Source organism: Sorex araneus, chromosome X (assembly GCF_027595985.1).
Source record: "Sorex araneus isolate mSorAra2 chromosome X, mSorAra2.pri, whole genome shotgun sequence".
NCBI classification, from domain to species: Eukaryota; Metazoa; Chordata; class Mammalia; order Eulipotyphla; family Soricidae; genus Sorex; species Sorex araneus.
The window spans coordinates 11,694,127-11,718,707 of NC_073313.1; the positions used below are offsets into that span (position 1 = coordinate 11,694,127).

At 42.1% G+C, this 24,581-nt stretch overlaps 1 long non-coding RNA gene across 1 annotated transcript in view; it reads left to right on the forward strand.

Moving 5' to 3' along the window:
• Nucleotides 1-24,581, forward strand: part of LOC129399619 (uncharacterized) — a 65,722-nt gene that overhangs the window by 37,889 nt on the left and 3,252 nt on the right. The window contains exon 2 of the long non-coding RNA XR_008627199.1: nucleotides 4,940-5,069. This is a non-coding gene — a long non-coding RNA (uncharacterized LOC129399619). The remainder of the gene's footprint in view (nucleotides 1-4,939; nucleotides 5,070-24,581) is intronic.

The window sequence follows — 24,581 nt, forward strand, 5'->3', positions numbered from 1 at the left end:
CAAGTTCCTGCTTTTCCTTGGAGATAAATCTTGATAAGTTGATAAACCTTCATTTACTACTGATTCTTCTTTTGTTGAAGAATTTATTCTATTCTTTATTCACACAAAAGTATAATTAACTCAGGGATATTTAAAAATTATTTTAAGATCTAAATGAATTATTTCACAGAGTTTTCATCTTTCAAAGAAGCAGCTAAGTCTCTGCTATGGAGTTATTAAGCAATTTCAAGTCCTAAGTGATTTTACTTTTTGTGTTAATTGTGGGTATATTTGGCATACAGGTGAACATGATCCAAAGCTCTAATAGACAGTTGACAGTGAAATCTGAGATAAGTGATTACCGAGAAAAAGGAGATAGAAAGCTGTAGAGCAATTGCAAGGATTGTTGAAAAATACTGATATCTTTATCACAAGGCATATTAAAAACTTCAAGTTCATATGAGGACCAAAGATTTGGAAGTGGGCATCACCAAACAGGAGTAGTTAGGAAGGCTGCACCTGTCGGAGTTCAGGGAGACACTCTAGAGAGAAAAGGCCAAGTAAAGCAAAGAGCTTATTGATGGACTCTAGTTGAAGGTACATTGACTTTTGCTTAATGTACACTTGGATGCTTGTGAGTAGTTGTCACTAGTGTTTTGATATTGTGACCTTGAGGCCCTTAAAGTCTTAGCCTTGGGTTTGCTTCTGTAGGCCTCCGTGGGAGCAGAGCCACTTCCATCTAAAATCCTTCCTTTTTTCTTCTTTTTGGGTCACTCCTGGCAATGCACAGGGGTTACTCCTGGCTCTGCACTCAGGAATTACCCCTGGCGGTGTTCAGGGGACCCTATGGGATGCTGGGAATGGAACCTGGGTCAGCCTGGGTCGGCCTCGTGCAAGGCAAACGCCCTACCCGCTGTGCTATTGCTCCAGCCCCTAAAATCCTTCTTGAATTAATTTAAAGCATCTTATTCTAAACTTTCAGACAAATTAGACCTTTATCAGTTCAATTTCTGATGTCAGCTAACTTTATATGTGAATTTTGACATGATTATAACACTGATGGCCTTTACCAAGTCTGTGGTTTTCACCACTTGAATGTTAAAACTTGTACTATTTTGGGTTTGATAGTTGCCGTTTATCTTATAAAATTTTAAACAGCAGGAAAACAGGTTTGACCAGCTAGTTCAGGAGTCAGAAACACACGGATTATAGGCACAAGGCCCTGAGTTTGAACCCCAGCACTTCTTGGCTACCCAAGTACCCTTGGATGTATCTTTGAAGGCCCTCAATGTCACAGGGGCAAGCAGAGTCAAATTGTTGGGCCCTAGTATTGAACTGTCTGGCAGATATGCTGAGGATATCTATTTGGGTGTCCCTAGTTCTCCTGCTTATTGCTTGGAAGGCCCAACTGTAAAATTAAGAAATGAAGAAAGTATTTTTAGCTTGAAGTTTACTTTGAGTTGGTGGCTATACACCAGAGAGGAGTTTCTTTCATTATTTCACTTATTTCTTTTATTTAGTCTTTGTGCAATGTTACCAAAATACAAATTCAAAAGTGTACAATCATTCCTGGGATTTGCTATAAAGATAAAACAACTAAATCAGGTAGGAAATAGTATTATTCTAAATGCTCTTCTTTGAGTCCAAGACAGCTTGAGGTGGGAAGGAATCTAATAGAGTAGTGACTTAGTAGATGGGGTAGGAAGAGTTTTGAGGACAGTCTGTGTTGGGTTGGGCATTTCTGACAGACTTATAGAGTAGGTAGGATCTTGAAAAGAAGAATTTGAAAGGTAGCAACAGCATTATGAGAGTGAAAACATTTTGGTAACCTACTGGGGCTCATTTGGGGACCAAATGGATACTTAGATGAATGTAAAGGTTTAAAAAAAGGTGATATTGAGTGTTAATATTTACATATGAGTTTCATGGACATGGGGGAAATTTTGGACCATAGGCTCAAGATTTACTGCACGGGTATAAAATTTTGTGGTAGGAGGGCAATGAGATAGTATAGGGTTTAAGATGGCATGTGGTCAATCCTGGTTTAGTTCCAGGCATCACATGGTCCCCTTAACATCACTGGGTGCAGTCCCAGAGCACTTCTGGGTGGCCTAGGTAATCCCTGGCACCACAGTGCCAAACTGTGTGTTGCATCCTTGGGGTCTTGCAGTGAATCAAGTTTGATTCACTTGGCCTTTATACCAAGAATCTACGGAAGGTTCCCATGGGACTCCAGCATCATGCTTGGGAGTTACCTGCACCCCAAAGAAAAGAAGAGAAAAGAAAAGAAGAGGAAAGAAAAGAAAAGATAAAAGAAAAGAGAGGCAATATGATGAGGTATAGGACTAGGGACATTGTCTTGAAGATGTACTTGTATAGCAGACATCCTGCTTTTGTTTAGCAAGTATCCTGCTTTGGCATGGATGTTGATTCAGTGCAACTGGTAGAGATTATGGAGAATAGCCTTGGCTACTCCTAGGGGCTAATAGTGAGGAGTCACTTATAGGTTTTGGCTTAATATAAAGAATAGCGACAGGAGGCTGGAGCAATAGCACAGCGGGTAGGGCGTTTGCCTTGCATGTGGTTGACCTGGGTTCGATTCCCAGCATCCCATTGGTCCCCTGAGCACCGCCAGGAGTAATTCCTGAGTGCAGAGCCAGGAGTAACCCCTGAGCATCACTGGGTGTGACCCAAAAAGAAAAAAAAAAGAATAGTGACAGGTTATTTCATAGCTCAACCATCTATGACTGAATTTGTACATATTATGTACAAATTTCCCTATGACTAAAGGAAACATTCTGGGGGCCAGAGTGACTATACCATGGGGTAAGTGCTTGTCTTGTAAATGGCCAGCAACAGGTGGATCACTGGCTCTGCATTCTGTCCCCCAAGGCCCACCAGGACATTGTGATCCCTGAGCACAAAACCAGGTGTAATCCCTGAACACAGTCAGGGGTGACCCCACACAAAAATTGAATAACAAAAAATTCTTCCTCTACTTGAACATAAATGAAAACAGTGAATAATAATTTCGACCTCTAGTTCTAGATCTTTGAAAGAACTGCAGTCCTACGATAGCATAGAAATTTTTTTCCCTATTCTTATTTTCAGTATCATTTCAAAGCTATCAGAAACTAGGGCACTGTAGCACTGTCATCCCGTTGTTCATCGATTTGCTTGAGCGGGCACCAGTAACATCTCCATTGTGAGACTTGTTGTTACTGTTTTTGGTATATCGGGAGCTTGCCAGGCTCTGCCATGCAGGCGGGATACTCTCGGTAGCTTGCCAGGCTCTCTTAGAGGGATGAAGGAATCGAACTCGGGTTGGCTGGTGCCGAGCAAATGACCTAGGGAAAACACCCTACCAGCAGTGCTATCGCTCCAGTAGAAACTAGGGCATGACCATACAATTTCTTAATTAATAATACTTTTGTATAATTTATGAAAGAAGTCTTATGACAACCAGAATTACTTTGACTAAATTCAACATCGATAATGATCCGGTAGAGGGGGCCGGAGTACTGATACAGTGAGTAGGGTGCTTGCTTAGAATGTGGCCAAGTCACTTCAATCTCTGGCATCCCACATGGTCCCCTGAGCATCGCCAGGAGTGATTCCTGATTACTGAGCATCACAGGGAGTGACCCCCCCAAAACAAAAAAATAAAGACATGGTAAAGTATGCGCCTTATTCATTGATGAATCAGCTTTGTGTCATGCTTTCTTTCCTACTGCAATAACTTTGATTCCCCTGGATATCATGATACCGATACAATTTTGCCACATGTGCTAATGGGAAGAGATAATAGTCTGCCTGGTAGAGAGAGAGGCAGGGAAAACGGAATCTGTCTAAGTACTGTGGCCTTGGCAAGTTGCACATGCTGTGAAAATGGCTTCGAGTGGGAACAGGCACGATAAATAAATAAATAGTTCTGGGAAAGTTAACAAGAGTGAAGAACCAAGGGAGCAAGCAGAGATGAGCCCGAGTACAGACGGAGCTTGCCTGCATACATCCCGCTGGCAGCACTAAACCAGCGGTCAGAACCACGAGAGCAGGGAGGGGTGATGGGGGGAAGAGAGATGAAGTCATCAAAGAATGAGAGGGGAGGTAAGACTCAAAGCAGGGTTAGAGAAGGGAAGTGGGGGAAATGATCAGTGCTTTTTATTCGCATGCAAATCCAAAGTTGGAGAAAAGGAATTTGGGGTACCCTTTGGGGAAAGTGTATTTTCTCCACAGTGACTGAGGGCTTATTTAGCAAAAGCAAAAGCTGTCAGGTCTCATGTCTTTTATGCAAAACTCTCCTGTTGTGCTTTTGTTGTTTAGGGGATACTATAGAGAATTGGTGCCTTGTTGATCTACAGAAGACTTCTATCCATCTAATATCCCCTTAATAGCAAAATGCATTCCAGGAGTTTAATGGCTCCTTTCCAATAACCTTATAGCTTTTTGGTTATGCTGGCATGTTTAACTTCTGTTTGCAATAAAGTGTGTTTCTCTCCACAGTGATTTTTTTCCTCTAGTAAATATTTGTTAGCATGGAGAAATGTGAAGGGAGCATGGTATTTCATTTCCACTACTTTCATAAGGTTAATCATTATTCATATTTAGAGTAGAAGAGATAGAAAAGTCTGAGAGAAAAAAAAAACATTTGTGATCTTCCCATGAGAATTCTTTTTTTTTTTTGCTTTTTGGATCACACCTGGTGATGCACAGGGGTTACTCCTGGCTCTGCACTCAGGAATTACTTCTGGCAGAGTCCAGGGGACCATATGGGATGCTGGGAATCAAACCCGGGTTGGCTGCATGCAAGGCAAACACCCTACCCAGTGTGCTTTCGCTCTAGCCTCCCATGAGAATTCTTGCAATGGGTCAAACTGAGCAAATTATACTGCTCTTGAAAAATATAAAGCACATTCTCTGCAGAGAAGATACTCAAAGTAATCTATCATTTCTCTTCTAGGTGGATGGGAAAGAGACCAAGAGAACAAAATAGATGGCTTAATGACTTAACTTCATCCAGAGAGTGGAAAGTAAAATGCAGGATTCCACCCCCTGCCCTTCTATTTCATCTTTATCTTTGAAAACTACAGGTGAGTGCTTGTAATCATTTTAAAGGCCACCTGAGTAGCTATGAAAACAGAAATGGGCTGAAACAGCAGAGCTTATTTGACTCAAAGATTGCTTTCATTTTCTTGTCAATACAATCATGATGATACTGCTTTCATATTCATAAATTTGGAAATGTGTGCCTTGAACTTTTGTAAGCCTATCTCTGCGTGTTACATACGCCTAAAGAGATTGTTGCATGGAACCAGATCCCCGAAAGCCAATTGTGACAAGAGCAGCAGCGGCAACCAGACTGGAGGACAGCTCCTTTGCTTAACACTGAACCACACTCTCCAGATTTTCTAATTAATCTATAGATCAGATTAATTAGAGATATTCTTCGTCTTTTATGATTATGGAATCTGAGCATAGAGTTGCTGCGACATTGTGTGAAGCTCATCTCTCTACTATGACTGGTTCAAGTCTCTCTCTGGTGAGAGTTCTTTTCAATTACGGAATCTAGGGGCTGGAGCAATAGCACAGCGGGTAGGGCGTTTGCCTTGCACGCGGCCGACCCGGGTTCAATTCCTGGCATCCCATATGGTCCCCTGAGCACCGCCAGGAGTAATTCCTGAGTGCAGAGCCAGGAGTAACCCCTGTGCATCACCAGGTGTGACCCAAAAAGCAAAAAAAAAATCAATTATGGAATCTATTATGTAATTGATAAACTGAGGTTTGATCGGAACACACCAGATCCTTTGACACATGTAGTTTTCTGAAACAATAGTAAGAATGTAGAGTAAGCCAAGTAAAAATGATCCAGTTCAGAGACTGGAGAGATAGTGCAGCGGGTAGGGCACTCGCCTTGCACACAGTCAACCCAGCTCCAATCTCCAGCATCCTGTATGGTCCCCCAGCATCCTGTGTGGTCCCCCAGGACCACCAGGAATAATTAATGAATGTGGTTCCAGGACTATGCCCTTGAGCACCACTGGGTATGGCTCAAAAACCAAACCAAAATATGATCCAGTTCATACAGGGTTTTGACATAGCAGTGATTACTAAGTGACCCTATGTCATATGTCTATTAACCACTGGTTTAGTGGGAAGGATTTCTGAAATTGCTATTTCTAAGCGAGTAATTCAGGTTATAGAAGACCACGGATACTTAGTTCACATAATAGTAGTAGATGCAATGTGAAAAGGCACAGTTCTCAGTTTAGGGACCCAGAAATGCACAGTCATATTCAGAGTAGACAAATTCTTTAAAGCGATGTGTATTGTCTCCAAACTTATATTTTAACATGTCACCTCAACAAAAAATAATCATTGGGGCCAGATCGATAGCACAGCAGGTAGGGCATTTGCCTTGCATGCGGCCGACCCGGGTTCGATCCCCGGCATCCCATATGGTCCCCCAAGCACCACCAGGAGTAATTCCTGAGTGCAAAGCCAGGAGTAACCCCTGAGCATTGCTGGGTGTGACCCAAAAAGCAAAAAAAATAATGATTGCGTACGTATGTATGTATTAGTATATGTGTTTATCTTACAGAATACTTATACCTCTACTACTGAATTAATATATCACAGCATCTTAAAGGAGAGGGTTTTTTTGGGGTAAGTTGGTCCATGCCCAGTGCTTGAGGCTTACTCCTGGCTCTGTGCTCAAGGATCACTATAAGCAAGGGCTCAGAAGACCCTGAGGGACTCAGGAGTCCATTTGGCCAGGCTCAAGGGATCATGTGGGATGCTGGGGATTGAATCTGCATAGGCGGCATACAAGGCAATACCTTACCACTGTACTATTGCTCTGGCTCCTTAAAGGCGGCTTTAAAACATACATCAAGTTTAGTATAATTTTGTGAAATAATGGGTTGAGTATTGTCTCATGATTTTAATGATACTGAAAAATACGATTGTGGTTTGTTTTTATGATCTGGATGTTTAATTTTTAAAGTGTTTTCCAAATTGTGATGACTTCATGCTACCATTAGCTAATTTCTAAGGGGGAAAATATGTCTGTGGTGAGATTGCTGGTTAACAGAAATGAATGTTAATCAATATTTAGCTGTATTCTTAGTTTAGATTCTATGTGGCTGATTTCTCCTCAGATCTGATTCTAGCAGTTTTGTTCAGGATATCACAGCAGATTGGTGTAATATATCAATGATAATATAATTATAATTTTAGATAAAATAGAGAACATTGCAGTATATGTTACTAATAATAGCACTGTAGCACTGTATCACTGTCCTCCCGCTGTTTATTGATTTGCTCGAGTGGGCACGAGTAACGTCTCTATTGTGAGACTTGTTGTTACTGTTTTTGACATATTGAATACGCCACGGGTAGCTTGCCAGGCTCTGGTTTTTATTAATGAGAACGTTATTTATATCTGTCTTTGTTTTTGTCTGTATTTACATGTCTCTTTATATATGTATGTATATATGCACACATACTGAATCATAATGTGAAATGTGGCACACAGTTCTTTTTAAAGTGTTGAATTACATCATGTTAATTTTATTCAGGACTTTGTTGAAAGGCTTCTACCAGAAGAAGGAAAAACGTATATGATTTTTCCTTGCCTTTCTCTTGAATTAGTATTTCTTTCTTTCTTTTTTTTTTGCTTTTTGGGTCACACCGGCGGTACTCAGGGGTTACTCCTGGCTCTGCATTCAGGAATTACTCCTGGTGGTGCTCAGGGGACCATATGGGATGCTGGGAATTGAACCCGGGTCAGCCGTGTGCAAGGCACACACTGTGCTATTGCTCCAGCCCCAAATTACTATTTCTTTCAATCCTTTGCACAGAACATTTGGGGAGGACCACACCCAGCAGTGCTGGGGGCTGGCTGTGGGGCTACTTCTGGCTTTGTGTTCCGGGAACCATGTGTTGTTAAGGATTGAACCCAGTTTGACCTCATGCAAGGCAAGTACCTTAATGCCAGAACTCTCTCAGGCCCTATAGAAAACTTTACAAGCCTTTCATATGTCATGTAACTGTTCATTTAGTTACAGCTAGCAAATATAATTCATAAATTCACTTAACAAGACACATATCAACTGCAACAGAACAAAAATACTCTAAGTTCTAAAAAAATACTTCTGACAGATCCTTTGGTAACAGGAAATTTTCAGCAACTTCCTAGTTCATGAACTTTAGATATCCTAAGAGAGAGTGCCAATGATAATCCTTATACAATCTGATAGCAAAGCGTAATTTCTTTCTTATTATCTTAGACAAAAATATATTTAAATAAATGTGTGAATACGATAGCCACCCAATACCTCCATTGCAAACCACAACACCCAAAAGGAGAGAGAGAACAAAAGGGGATGCCCCGTCACAGGGATGGGGTGGGGGGCATGATGGGGGGAGTGGGAGGGATCCTGGGGCCATCGGTGGAGGAGAATGGACACTGATGGAGGGATGGGTACTAGAGTATTGTATGACTGTAACACAAGCACAAAACTCTGTAACTGTACCCTCATGGTGACTCATTAATACATTTAAAATAAGAAAAAAGTAGTGTTAAATTAGTCATGGTCAAAAAAAAATGTGTGAATACTTTTATAGTGCAGCCTGGTGGATTGTGTTGCTGCAGTCATACCTTTTTCTTTGTCCTCACCTCACACCTTTCCAACACTTATTCACCTCCTCTCTTCTAACCAGACAGAACGTGTCAAATATCTGCCTAAGAACATTGAGCCTGGTATTTCTTTTTATTGTGATTCTGGAGACTGGTTCCTTGCCCTCATACAGGACTTAACTCAAAAGATGCCATCTTGTGAAACGAGTCAGAAAGAAAGAGACAGACATAGAAAGATTGCACTCATATGTGGAATATAATGTAACTGAGAAGTACAAGTTGGCAATGATGCAACTTCTGGCAGATATCTCTCTGGACTTAGTTACTAAAATTCTAAAATACAGAAACCCAAAACCGAGAGGCCGCTAAGTGTGGTCACTCGACCTCATACCTCTTCATTCTCAGCAATGGAAAACAAATTATCTAATGCTTCCTTTTCAGCAGGTCTGACTTTAGGGGAGAGACTCTCCAAACAATAATGGCGAGTTTGTTGAAATATTGATTGCAATCAAAGTGAAAGTAAAGTGAAATTTATTAGTTACACAGGCGGGGGGGCTAAGGGTGGGGGGCTAGGGGCGTGGGGGGCTAGGGGTGTGGGGGTGTGGGGTGGAGCTATACTGGGATTCTTGGTGGTGGAATATGTGCACTGATGAAGGGATGGGTGTTCGAGCATTGTATAACTGAGACTTAAACCTGAAAACTTTGTAACTTTCCACATGGTGACTCAATAAAAAAATTAAAAAAAATGCCATCTTGATGAGGCCTCACTAAGCACTATTTTGTAGAGTCCTTTCTCTCCCCATATGGCCAGTCACTCTTTAGTCCCCTACTCTCATTTTGGTCATCAACTTTCACATATGTAGTTCTATCTGTGCAATGCTCCCCTTAACTCTGTTTTATATCCTGCAAGATTGGGACATTATCTCTACAGTATATTCCTGTATCCCAAGAATATTTTTGATACTGGTAACTCTTTTTGTTTGTTTGTTTTTGGGCCATGCCTGGCAATACCCGGGGCTTACTCCTATCTCTGTGCTCAGAAATTACTCCTGCTATTGCTTTGGGAACCATACAGGATGCTGGGAATTGAACCTGGGGTGGACTCATGCAAGGCAAACACCCTGCCTTCTGTACTATCTAGCTCTGGCACTGGAAGGTGGTAACTCTTTTATGAAAGATTCTGTAATAGAAGCCACATTTATACTGTCATTCTGCTTCACTGGAGCCAGTTTCTTTGTATTTACAGTTATGTGTCACTTAACCAACAGGGACACATTCTGAGAAATGCATTGTTAGGTTATTTTGTGCATCATAGCCTGCCACAAATCTGGGCTATATATAAGGACACTGGCATCTGTGTGATCAGTTGTTGACTGAAATATCATTATGTGACAGTTAATTCTGCAGTCTCATCATTTGTCTCTGAAGCTAGTTTCTTGTCATAGTATCATCTGGTAGACATAGTATATTGGGAAGGATGAAGTGGTTATCAGGCAACCAAATGCTGTGAGAAACCCTTGTGACCAGGCATATTGGGTAAAGGTGCTGGTCCCCCAAATCCTAACAGATCATGTCTAGAAGTAGAATTACTAGGACACCTATGCATCTGAAAACACACGTTTAAATTGCAGATATATTATACTGTTTGTCCTGGAGGTGATCCAATTTTCATGTTCCATAGTCAATTTCCATCATCACAAATTTGATCTCCAATTAGAAACCTTATGTTGAGGTACAGCTCACAGAGATTTATAAACTTTATGCAGGTAGACAAAGTATTCTAATGTGAACTTGGAGCTAATTAGCTGTATCAGAATGGCCTGCCATCCTGCCTCGTGTCTGGAACTCAGAAGATTCCTAAGAGGTATAAGATAAATAAGGAAACAAAGGCAGTTACTTCAGCTGGATCTACTTGGCAGTGACATTATTCAGCTGTGACATTTAGATCAGTGGCTGGAAAACTATGGCCTACAGGCTAAGACAAGGGGATCACCTGGAACCCAGTCACTCTCATTCCTTTCATTCCACAACAGCAGAGCTGATTATGACCATGACTATATGTCTATACATATAGCCATGATAGGATTTGTCACTTTAAAGCAAAAGCTTAATGATGCCTGGGCTATGTTACATCATCTCACTTGGGCATTGATTTATATCATTTGTAAAATGTGTTGAATGGTGTCAGTGGGGCCCAAGATCCCCTCATGAATTTACATCTGGACTCCCTGTAATCTAAGCCACTATGTTCCCAAAGAGACTCATAAGTGATTTGAACTTAAGGTGACATCCATTCACTTCTCATGAAACAAACATAAGATTCTAAGAAAATATGTTCTCATTGTCCAATAAGATTTGCTACCTATATCTACCTTCAAGACACTGGGAACTTGCTGGTAGGGTTCATGTCTGTGGTGGTGTTTACATGCTTGAAGCAATAGATGCACTGAGCTGCTTAGTAGCTTCCCACTGTTTTTCTCAAGGGCTTTACTGATTGTGAAGTACTCTGATAAGTGGGTTCACTTACAATCTTTAATATTTTCAGTATGAGCTTTGTATATTAGGTTAAAAATAATTTAAAACATGATATTTAAATTCCAGTTCATCTATTTATTTTTACTTATTCTGAGCTTGCAGTAGATAGGAAACCAGTAGAAAATTTTGGTTTGGTAAGGAAAATGTGTCTTTACTAAATTGGAATTAGTTCTGTCATTATCTTGATCAGTTTCCTTATTTTGGCTTAAATTTTAAATGCACTGTAGCTCTGTCCTCCACTGTTCATCTATTTGCTCGAGTGAGCACCAGTAACAACTCCATTGTGAGACTTGTTGTGACTGTTTTTGGCATATCAAATACACCACGGGGAGCTTGCCAGGCTCTGTCATACGAGCTGGATACTCTCAGTAGCTTGCCGGGCTCTCGAGAGGGACGGAGGAATCGAACCCAGGTCAGCCCTGTGCAAGACAAGCACCCTACCCGCAGTGCTATTGTTCCAGTCCTAAATACTTGAGAAAATGAAATCTTCATGAGTGCCTTTCAAAGATCATTAGATCTAGAAATACTTTGTTTATCTCATAAAATTTACATTGGATAATCCTTCCCATACTTTCCATCTTCTGCTTTGGATGTTCATATTACTTTTGCCTGCATACTATATCTATAGCGTGTAAAGATCATGGTCAAATTATGTAGTCAACAATATCTATCAAACAGAAAAATGATTACGTTGAATTTTAATGTAAGAATAAGCAACAATTTTCATTTCAAATACTCCGTCCCTCATTCACTGAACATTTAAGAAGCATCTATGATGTGACAGTTTTATGATAGGAGCTGGAATATCTCAGTTTCATGTTATCTTTTATAGATTGCGAATATGTAGACATTTAGAGATTTCACACCATGATTTCATCTGATTCCCTCCCAAATTTGATTCCCAAATTTGGGAAGGAATCCGAGTAAGGATTCTGTCTACCACTAAGTTTTATCTGGGAACCTTTCGGAAGAATGCATTAATGGTGTTGATAGAATGGAAAAGTGAGCCTAGTCTGGGCTTTTCTGGAGATGCTTCATTTTCTCACTAAGCAATGTTCTTTATATGGCATCTTGGTACAGGCTGGAGAGGGCCAGGCATTTTGTTGACCCAGTGGTGCAGAACAGAAAGAGAGCAGTGATATGGCACTGGGCAGGGTGACTTTGGTCTGTAAGAGGATGAATTTCTAATTAATATTCATTTGCTTCCCAGACCCAGTCAGAAGGCAAGCTCTTCAGCTTATGGTGAGAGTGTAAGGAGGGTCCCTCTCAGTTCACAGAATGGCCAGACAACTGGCATTTCACCAACACGTCATTCCTCACTAGACATTTTGACTATATGCTATATCTAGAGTGCATAAGCATGGTTTCTTGAGCATGGAGTGGTAGGAATGGGCTCTATAAAAAATGAAAATTCTTTGAAAATCATCCATTACTGTGTGTTGGTCACCTTGCAGTAGTAGAAACAGCATCTAATAACAGCCAAAGTGTAACTTTTCCTCCGGTTAAGAAACTCCATGTGGGGGCTGGAGCGATAGTACAGTGGGTAGGGCGTTTGTCTTGCATGCGGCCGACCCAGGTTCGATTCCCAGCATCCATATCATCCCCTGAGCTCTGCCAGGAATAATTCCTGAGTGCATGAGCCAGGAGTAACCCCTGTGCATCACCAGTGTGGCCCAAAAATTAAAAAAAAAGAAACTTTATATGAGGAAGTAAGGAGCTTGCCTTGCATGTGATCAACCCTGGTTAGATCCCTGGCACCATGTATGGTCCTCTGAATACTACCAGAAACCACTCTTGAGTAAAGAGTGAGGGATAACTCCCAAGCACCACTGGGTGTTGTCCCCAACTGGAAAACAAAATATCATCACAGCAAAACTCCAAGTGAGCCATGCCAAATCTGTGAAATGAAGAAGTGGGACTAGATTAATTTTGAGGCGTTTTTTGGGCCACATTTGGCAGTGATCAGGGATCACTCTTGGCTCTGTACTCAGAAATATCTCTTGGCAGGCTCAGGGGACCATAGAGGGTGCTGGGGATTGAACATGGGTCAGTCATGCGCAAGGCAAACACCCTACCAGGTGTACTATTGCTCCAGCCTCTAAATTCATCAATTTGCTTGAGCAGGTGCCAGTAACGTCTCCTTTGTGAGACTTGTTATTACTGTTCTTGGCATATCGAATACACTATGGGTAACTTGCCAGGCTCTGCTGTGTGGGTGGGATACTCTCGGTAGCTTGCCAGAATCTCTGAGAGGGACGGAGGAATCGAACCCGGGTTGACTATGTGCAAGGCAAACGCCCTACCTGCTGTGCTATCACTCCAGTCCAGCCTCTAGATTATCTTTAAATAAATAAAATACTCATTTCCAGTTCTTACTTGCCTTGATTTTTGTATTTCTACTCCCAAATTAACCCAGTGAATTGTAATTCTGGCTAACAATCTAGAGTATCACGGTCGAAGATGTGATCATGATAGGGCCTATTCATGGTCCCTAGAGTCTCGTTTCTGCTGACTTTGCCACAAGGACCAATGACCCTCTGTCAAAGGCATTCCTCTGCTTGCCTAAATATGTTTGGTTAGAAATGCAGGATGTTAATATTCGTAGGAGCACATCTCATCTAATACCAAATAAGAGTCCAAGAAACATGTAGCAATTTTTTTTTCTGTTGGGGGTGACGCCTGAACCCCTTGCGCTCTCTCGAACCCAGCTCACCATCTTGCCTTAGACAACGTGCGGCTCAGCATGCCAGACATAGAACTCTACGCGTGATTCTTGATGACATTGCTGGCTGTTTTGCAAGATTCAGCCAGAATGGAGTCGGCACAGCACTGAGAAACCGGAGTGGTGGCTGCAGCATCGCTGCCTGCTCCGGCCAGGCCGAGTCACAGCGCCGTTGGACATAGAGCCGTGGCGGCAATGCACTCATCCACTGTGGGGTGCGGTCAGCCAACCACCGGGTGACCTGGGACTCGGTGCAGGTGTTCGACCTGGCACAAACTCTCCTCGATAGGGACCTGCTTTGCCAGCTGCTCAACAACCTCTGGGCACACTCCATCAACCTCAAGGAGATTAACCTGAGTCCACAGATGTCCCAGGTGCTGCCCAGAGATGCAGGCCGTTACGTGTTTGTGAGTGTGCAGAGCGTTACAACATGTCAGTGAACCAAAAGCTTACATTTGGTAGACTGGGAACACCTGTAAAGGTGATTAGAGGCCTCCCCAAAAGCCTCCGTCCCTCTCGGAGAGTCCGGCAAGCTACTGAGAGTATCCCGCCCGCAAGGCAGATCCTGGCAAGCTACCTGTGGCGTACTTGATATTCCAAAGAAAGTAACAATGACGGTCCTCATTCCCATGATCCAGCCCCCAATACGCCATCGGGCTGCACTAGCATATTCAATATGCCAAAAACAGTAACAAGTCTCACAACGGAGTTGTTACTGGCACCCGCTTGAGCAAAGCGATGAACAATGGGATGACAGTGATAAAGTGATACAGTGATACAGTTGGGGGAGACATGTCTAAAGCAGACTCTCAGATCACAGCAATAGCCTGTTGGTCATTGCATACTGTAGTTCTTTCTTTTCTTGAGTTACCTTCCAAATAATCCACTTTTCCTCAGAACTCATTTTTGGAGCTGGCTTGCAAGTTCTACTATGATTTAGCCTGTTGCATGTGTGTTAAAGCATAGACGTCAGTTCTTTTTTTTTTTTTGCTTTTTTTTGGGGGGGTCACACCCAGCGATGCTCAGGGGTTACTCCTGGCTTTGCAGTCAGAAATTACTCCTGGCAGTGCCCAGGGGACCATATGGGATGCCGGGGATTGAACCCGGGTCGGCCGCGTGCAAGGCAAACGCCCTACCCACTGTGCTATCGCTCCGGCCCCAGACGTCAGTTCTTTAAGGGATGTATTTTATTTGTTTCAACTAGAGTTCAGTGGATTTATCAAATAATAAAAAAAGGTCCCAAGCTCTACCTGATTTTTAGGTAACATAAAAATAGTTGTTTAGCAAATTACCAAATGCTTTCTTTTCAGCAGATGGACTTTAGGGGGGAGAAACTCCAAATCAATAATAGTGAATTTTTTGTTTAAATATTGAATGTAATCAAAGTAAAGTGAAAGTAAAGTGAAATTTACCAGTTACACATGCGGGGTGGGGGGCTGGGGAGGTGGGGGGAAGGGGGGAGGTATATCATGATTCTTGGTGGTGGAATATGAGCACTGGTGAAGGGATGGGTGTTTGAGCATTGTATAACTGAGACTTTAACCTGAACGCTTTGTAACTTTCCACATGGTGAATTAATAAAAGAATTAAAAAAAAATAGTTGTTTAGTATAATCACGTCTCATCACAAATATTTAGTGTAAGATAATTTTATTAAATATTTCTTCATTTATGGGCTGGAGCGATAACACAGTGGTAGAGCATTTGCCTTGCACACAACCAACACAGGTTCGATTCCTCCACCCCTCTTGGAGAGCCCAGCAAGCTACCGAGAGTATCTTTCCTGCACAGTAGAGTTTGGCAAGATACCCATGGCGTATTTGATATGCCAAAAGCAGTAACAACAAGTCTCACAATGGAGACCTTACTGGTGGCTGCTTCAGCAAATCCATGAGCAATGGGATGACAATTTAGGCTATATTCCAGAGCTGAGGAAGGGAAGGGTGATTAGAACTGATTTAAAGTATCCAGACAGGGGGTGTGGTGCCGCCAGTAGGTCAACCTGTGCCTGTGGGCGAATGTACCAGCAGCCTGATGGTACCTTCAGGCTTCCAAATACCCCAAAATTGCCACTGTGCCTCGGACTGGACCCCAGCAACTCGGGACCAAGTTTCCTGAGAAATTAAACTGCCAAAAGTCAGGTATGTGGGAGCCACACCCACAAATCACCTCTGGTTCAGCTTTACAAGCTCATTTATTGGCCTTGCTTCAGAGACCTCAAAAAATAAATTTTGAGAAAAATAGATCTTGAAAGAGATCAAAAGCCTCAATCTTGGATCTGCACAAGGCCAAAAAATCCAGGGTAAATTGGAGGGGGCCAGATCAGCCTAGTACCTGCCCAAGCAGGGCCCCTCATAGTCGCCTGCCCTCACAATCCAAAATTGTCGCCATGCCCCTGGCCAGACTCCACCATCTCAGAACAGACCTCACTGAGATATCATCTGTTGAAAACTCAGGTATGCGGGTTTTGTAACTGAAATTTCCAGGCTTTCTCAGGGATCAGGATGGGCTACCTATCCCCACCTCCCTGTACTTTCAGAAGCCTAGGCAGTCACGTCCATACCAAAAAGCTGCCACTCAGTTGAGAAAGCTACTCCAGCCTTACTTTCCTGATAAAAATCCTGAACATCTTAACAAACATGATGACCTCTTAGTACCTGGATTGCAAGCCATAATGCATAAAAGGAGAGAGAGAAAGAAGAAAAGTGCCTGCCAGAGAGACAGACTTGGGTGGTGATGGAGTTGGGCGTTGGTAGTGGTGGGAAATGTACACTGGAGGACTAATGGATGTCGGATCATTGTGTGGTTGAAACCCAATCAGCAGCTTTGTAATGGTTTATCTCATGGATATTCAATAAAATTTAAAAAAAAATCCAAAATGTGGAGGGAGATCTAAATACCAATGTCCAGGCATTAAATCATATTTAGAGCCATTAGCAGACGGGTGTGTAGAGGTGGATAAGGAAAAATCAATCCCAAGGACTTGGGCAGGGTACAACAAAACAACTTGGTGCAACAAAACTGCAACCTGCAGTGTCAGACCCTGTGGATAGGGAGATGTTAGAGCCATTGAGCTTACCTAGACATTATTCATTTCTCTAGGCCTGCTGACTAGAGAAATGGCTCACGCATGGTGCTCAGTAAACACTGAATCGTAATGAAAGAGAATATTGATGGAAATGTGAATTTCTGACATTGTGAATTTTATGAAAATGGTGCCACTGGAAAACGCACAAGGCCTTTGTGAGCAATGACTTGCATCTGATTATAGATGAATAGAAAATACAAATTGCTGTGTGAATTCTAAGTAATGAGCTTTTCTTATCCTTGCCTCATTTTTCATTGTAGTATAATTCAACTTAAATCTTTCATGGCTAAACAGGTTTTTGAATGCCATTTTATGATCAAAGATAATTTACTTAATAGCCAACTTATCTGAACCTAGAACAGTAGTACTGGGACATTTAGACTGAGAGAGAGTTTTTTTTGAGGAAAATTCCCCATGCAATTTTAAAAGACTATAATCAATTTGTTTTTAGTGGCATTTCCTTTTATTTCTATGAAAGTATAAAGGAAGGATAAAAATCTCATTTTGTGTTTTTTATTTCTAACCAAAAGTTCAAAGTTGAAAAAGATTGGTGTTATCCTCAGCATATTTGTGATATTTCCTTATTCTAGATGAAATGAAGGGAAGGGAAAAAAGAAATGATAGCATGTTGATAACAGAAAAGTAGTGCCAAGATTTCCTCAGTTTTCATTCAAGTCAGCTTTGATTGTTACTGCAGAAAAATATTTTTTCCAAAACACAAAGTCAGGTGATTCCAAAGGGCAGTTTCAATTTTAGATCATGTAGTTTGTAAATAATATGTTCTTTTGAGTTAACATGTTCATGTGGCACTAACACCTCCATCCATATGAGAAGGACAGAAATCTGTAAACGGAGAAGTACTAAAACTGCACCTGAGGAGCTAGGGAGATAGCTTAGAGGGGTGGAGTGCATGCCTAGGAATTGCAAGATTCTGAGTTTGATCGCCTGCACGGCATACACCCACAATACCACCAGCTATAGCCCTGTTGGCTCCCAGTACAATCTGACTGGATGAGCAATGAACTGTGAGGCCTGCACTTCTAGGCCAAGTATCACTGAGACCCCTTGTGGACCCCTGACTTCACCCCATATATTTTTTAAAATTAAAAAATTTGGGGCGAAGCCAGAGTAACACTACAGTGGGTAGGGCACTTGCTTTGCATGCGGTTGACCTGGGTTCAATCCCTGGCATCCCATATGGTCCCCCGAGCCTGCAAGGAATGACTCCTAAGTGCAGAGCTGTTGGATAACTTTGGGTTGTCCTTGCTCCTCCCGCAGGAAGCTAAAAGTTTATTGAGTTACTCCCACAACCTTGCCCCTGAGGCACACCCAATTCCATCAAGCACTAATAATCCTATATTGCTTTTTTTCTTTTCTTTATGTCATTTGCATGGTTTATTTTGCAATGTCCTTTTTATATAGACACAAGAAAACAGTTCGTTTTATGCTTTGTAACATGGGAGTTAATTGACTCCAAAATAATATTTACTCCTGGGCATTCATTATATTTACTTGACTTAAGCCCTGCCCCGAGCAGAGCCCCCGCAGCCAAGGGACCTCCAGAACCCATACACAGCCATGCTAAAGGCCGCTCTCCACACATTTGGACGAGCCTCATGAAAGAAGGAACCGGCAGAGGAACTCATATGTGTGGAACCCGGGGCTGAGATCTCCAAGCCTGCTCAGATCGGGACTGGTTCTCTTCACCCAGATCACCCATTTTCCAGTAGCTAGGCGGTCACACCCAGAAACTGCCCCTGCACCGTGTAATCCTATCAATGGCCAACATCCAGATACTATAAAACCAAGCTTCGAAGAGCATTTTAGAGCCTAGTTCTCCCTCTCGGAGACCTGGCAAGCTACTGAGAGTTTCCTGCATTCGTGGGAGAGCCTGGAAAACTCCCTGTGAAATATTCATATGCTAAAACCAGTAACACTGATGGGTCTTATTCCCCTGACCCTGAAAGAGCCTCCAATGCGGTACCATTGGGAAGGACAAGTAAAGAGAGGCTTCTAAAATCTCAGGGCTAGAACGAATGGAGACGTTACTGAGACCACTCAAGAAAATTGACAATCGGGGGTGGCGTGGCAACCACCATCTTATAAGAACCACTAAACAGAGGTACAGCGCTTGCAATGATGCAATTTATGGCAGAAATTTCCCTGGACTTAGTTACTAAAATACTAAAATACAGAAATTCAAAACTGTGGGAGATCTCGGGATGGGGGCGTTACCGGAGCTGCTCTCCCATGAGATGTGACCTGAGTGGCCACACGTGCGCGGCCTCTCCGTTGCTGAATGACCATGATCCTGAAGGCCACCTATCTACTTTTGGCACCAGCAGCTTCTTGCAGAAATGTCTCCAGACTGTGAACTAAGCCACTGCCCCATGCCACCACAGGAGGGGAAAGGTTTTTCTATCTCGGCTATTCCTTTCCAGGGGGCAGCAGGGGTGGTGTGGCAACCGCCATATTATAAGGACCACTAAAGAGAGGTATGAGATTGCAACAATGCAATTTCTGGTAGTAATTTCCCTGGACTTAGTTACTAAAATACTAAAAATACAAAAATCCAAAACCGCGCGGCTGCAACCTCACATCTCTTCATTCTCAGCAATGGAAAACAAATTATCAAATACTTCCTTTTCAGCAGGTCTGATCTTGGGGGGAAACTCCAAACAATAATAGTGAGTTTTTTGTTGAAATATTGAATGTAATCAAAGTAAAGAGAAAGTAAAGTGAAAATTATCAGCTACACAGGCGGGGGATGGGGGTGGGATGGGAGGTATAATGGGGTATGGGGTTCTTGGTGGTGGAACATGTACACTGGTGAAGGGATGGGTGTTCCATCATTGTATAACTGAGACTTAAGTCTGAAAGCTTTGTAACTTTCCACATGGTGATTCAATAAAAAAATAAAAAATCAAAATAAAAAGAAAATTGATGATCAGTGGGATGATGATGATGATGATGGTGATGACTTAAGCCTCAGTTGCTCTTAGTTGCTAGCACTCCCAAAGCAGGGTCCCAATGAAGGGACTGGATGGACCCAGGGCAAGCTGTAAGCTACCCTGGCTTAAGTCATCACCATCATCATCATGGTGATGATGTTGAATGAATGACGTAGAGGACTATGAGACTATGATGAGACAAGGAAGAAGATATAGTGAGGTAGAGGACTTTGAGGTCTACGAGGAGACTAGGATGATGGAACTCTGATGACTGGGACTATGACCAAAACTAAGACTACGATTGCGCCATAAGGGGAGAGAGTGAACTATGCCAGGGAGGAGAGAGAAATAAACCGACTAACAACCAGCCTGGGGGCCCAGGTCCTGTTTCTCTGTACCCCTGGTCCTTTGTCCATCTGTTGCCACTGTGAGCTGGACAGGGGAACGGCTCTCAGTCACCGAATATTTTAGTCCTGCATGTGCCCATGTGTTTTTCTCTTGAAACTCACACAGAGCCAGGAGTGACTCCTGAGCAACACCAGGCATGGCCCGGAAGCCAAAAGAAAAAGAATTAGGGGCCATAGCATTCTTATTGTGGATAGGGTGTTTGTCTTGCACAGAGCCAACCTGGGTTTCGCCACCATCACCCTATTGCTCCCCAGTCTACCAGGAATGATCCCCTGAGCCCAGAGCCAGGAGGAAACCATGAGCATAGATGGGTGTGGCTGATAAAAAACCCACAAATTTAAATTCATCCAGGAATGCAAAATAATGTGTGTTTTAATGTAAAACTTAAGATGTACTTTCCTACTATCCTATTTAAAACAAGTTTATCCTGATGCTGACGAGCCAATATTAGTTTTAGGGTGACTTTACTAACTGTATAATCCTGGCACTTTGTCAAAGGAGTAAATGGGAGACTTCCTGTTAGTGAGAGTGGCTTAGTTGCTCATTCAAGTGAACCCTCTGGTTAAACTACTTTTTAGAAAGCCTCAAATTACTAAATGGCTGACAAATTTACAAAACTGTGAGGGCAGATGTAAAATAACAGGTGTTGAGTATGTGAAGAATAAGAATGGTTGTGTACTTCTGATGGGTGTGCAAATGTTGATGGTTCTTCCAAAACTTCAGCTTATAGCATATGATCTACCAACAGGGTTTAGACCCAGAAGAATGGAAAGCTGGGATACAGATGCTCAACACCAACATTCATAGAATTAATTACAATATCCCAAGGCTGGAAATGATCCAAATGCCTGTAAGCAAATAAATAGACAGGATTGGGCTTATCCATGCACATTAGTGATCCGTAGAGGAATCAAACTCTCATATGGGTACAGTCTATAAATATATTGTTCTAATTCAAATAAGCCAGATGCAAAAGAACAGATACTATATGGTTTCATATAGGTTAGGTCCCTACTAAAGATAAATTCATGGAGAGACAAAGCTGAATAGAGGTTATCAGGGGCTGTGGGTTGTGAGTAATGCAGAATTACTGTTTAAATGGTATAGAATTTATTTTGGAAATGATTAAAACACATCCTGAAGAAGGGTGATGGGTACACAATAAGAATGTACTTAATACCATTGCATTTTACACTTAAAATGGCAAAAATGTTTAGTTTCATGTGTTATATATATGTATGTATATATATAACACATGAAACTAAACGTATATATATATGTAAACTGTGAAACAAAACATAATATATATTAGTACAATAACAAAAAGGAAAACTGGAAACCTATCTGACAAGTGAGCACAGAAACCTGAGCGTTTTTGTCAATTCTTTGAAAATTAGGAGCTTTTCTTTACAGTGTCCTATAAAAAGAGAAACACAAATTAAAGTTCAATATCTTTTTTTTTCAGTCACACCCAGGGATGCTCAGGGGTTACTCCTGGCTCTGCACTCAGTAACTACTCCTGTCAGTGCTTGAGGAAACCATATGGGATGCTGGGGATTGAACCCAGTTTAGCAAAGCAAATGCCCTACCCACTGCACTATCAGTATCTTTGTTAAAAAGATTTTTTTATTGAGTCACTGTGAGATAGACTCTTACAAAGCTGTTCATGACTAGGTTTCAGTTATACAGTGTTCCAACACCCATCCCTCTACCAGTGCACATTTCCCAGCATCAGTGTCCCCAGGTTCCCTCCCAACACCCCCCAGCCTGCTCTATGGCAGGCACTTCCTTCATCTCCTCCTCTTCCTCCTCCTCCTCCTTCTCCTCCTCTTCCTTCTCCTCCTTCTCCTCCTCTTCCTCCTCTTCCTCTTCTTCCTCCTCCTTTTCTTCCTCCCCCCTCCTCCTCCTTCTCCTCTTCCTCCTCTTCCTTTTCCTCTTCCTCCTTTTCTTCCTCCCCCCTCCTCTTCCTCCTTCTCCTCCTCTTTCTCTTCCTCCACTTCCTCCTTCTCATCATCTTCCCCTCCCTTTGGGCATTGTGGCATGCAATACAGATATGGAAATGTACATCATTTATATGCCAAATACAATAACAATGATTGGGCTCATTTTCATTCTCCTGGCCCTGAAAGAGCCTCTAATGTGGCATTGTTGGGAAGGACAAGTAAAGAGAGGCTGCTAAAATCTCAGGGCTAGGACAAATGGAGATATTACTGGGCCCACTCGAGCAAATTGGTGATCAACGGCATGACAGTGATATCATTTATATATAATGTATATTATTATATATTAAATGTATACATTAAATGTATAACCATTTATCTACTTTTTTTTAACACTCAGTTCTTGTCCAGCGTGATCATGTTCAACTATTTGTGTCGTACTGGTTCCCTTCTCTTACCTACCCTCTGCACCACACACATTTGTGGTAGATTCCAATAATTTACCAGTCCTCCTAGCAAAGTTCAATGTCTTGTGTTAGATTTTCAGTATTCATATTTATTAATTTTATCTGAATGTGTCCATGAAGTTTTCTGGATAGAGAGAGACAGTCATTACTTATTTTACATAATAATCACTTCTTGGTGTTTTGTCCTGAAACTTGCCACTAGGATACCTCAATGAAGTCCAGATGGGAAAATCTCTTATATGAAAAGCCAGATAGTCTATACGTGAGGAATGGAGAAAAATGGATTGTATCTGCTTATGTATAGAAGAAAGCGGCAGCTGTCTCTATTCTTAAGAAAAAAAAATACTCAGCCAGTGTTTCTCAAGGGGACGATAGCACCAGCTGGTACTGATGGACAAATCCAGTGTGTGTGTGTGGGGGGGGGGTGGGGAGGTGGGGAAGTGGTATTAGTGCATTTGGGAAAAACTTTCTATTTGCTTAAAGGAGATAGCTTTCCAGGGGGAAATCTAATTTTTTTCTGAAAAAGGAGTAGTAGGCCAAATAAGTTTAGGAAGCTCTGCTCTAAACTTTTGGACTTGAATAAAATCTTTTTAAGAACAGATAACTCTGAAATCTCTAACTTTCCAAGGAATTGATCCCCATTTCCCTATAAATTATGAATATTTATCTTCAGAGTTAGGTAAATTTCTCTTACTGTCTATACCTGTGTAAAAAACTAAGAGGCACGCCAAGGGGTGTGTGCACTCGCGGGCTCTCTGGGCAGCTGTCACTGCCTGCGTTCGGTGCTCTGGAACCGCTGTGTATGGGCTGGATTGGGACGGCCGTTGGCCAAGGACAGGCAAAGGAAGAACGAGGACCAAGCTGGTTGCTGATTAGTTACCGTTTATTCAATCTTCCATCTTTCTCAACTCCCGAACTCCCAGCTGCAGCCTCTCTGGATCTCTTGTCTCTCTCCTCCCTTTTTCTCTCTCCCCCTTGCCCCTAGGCTATACACAGCCAGGTAGCAAAATCATCATAAGAAAGCCCTTCCTGAGGGCAGGGCATTCCAAAGCCCTTCCTGACCCTTAAGGTGTTTTTCTCATTTCCTTAGTCCAAGCACTCATTAACATCTTAATACTAGTTATTTTTGTATGGACATGGCAAGAGATACATTGAGGCTTGCAAGGAAGCTCTCCTGGCAACATCTTGCCACAGGCTCAGACTACAGCACTCAGGCCAGATTAATCACTCCTCACCCTAGCAGGGTCCAAATCTAATTATCACTGTTTGGATCATGACAACATTTGTCCATGACCAAGCTCTTAACTTATAGTTAAGCATTAGGCACTTTGGCCAGGCCCATCTCGATGCCAGGGTAGCACACAACTCACTGCTTGCCCTGGGTCCCTCTCGTCCCTCATCGGGACCCTGCTTTTGGGGTTGCTAGGAAGTAAGGGCAGCTGAGGCTTAGGTCGAGAGAACAGATACCCAGGAGGAAAATAACATGTAGAGTCAAATGACTCCCAGGTTACACAAGCATGGCATTTGCTAAGTCTTCCTGTGTCCATACAAAAAGGACATGGCTCTGAATAAACTACGCAAAGGATTCAAGGTGAAGAGAAAAACAATATTTACAAGTCAACAGAACACTAAGAAAGAAGTTACAAATAAACAAGAGAAATGGGAGCACTGTAACGGGAGTAACCCAATAAACCTAAACTACCTGAGGCTATGTAATCCTACATACCTATACTGTTGGAAACTATCTCCCAAGACTTGTTCTTAGCTCAGAATCTCAAGTTTTCAGGTAATTTTTTCAGAGTCCAACTCTGAAAAAAACAGAAAAATATTTTCTCTATACCTCACAATGTTGAA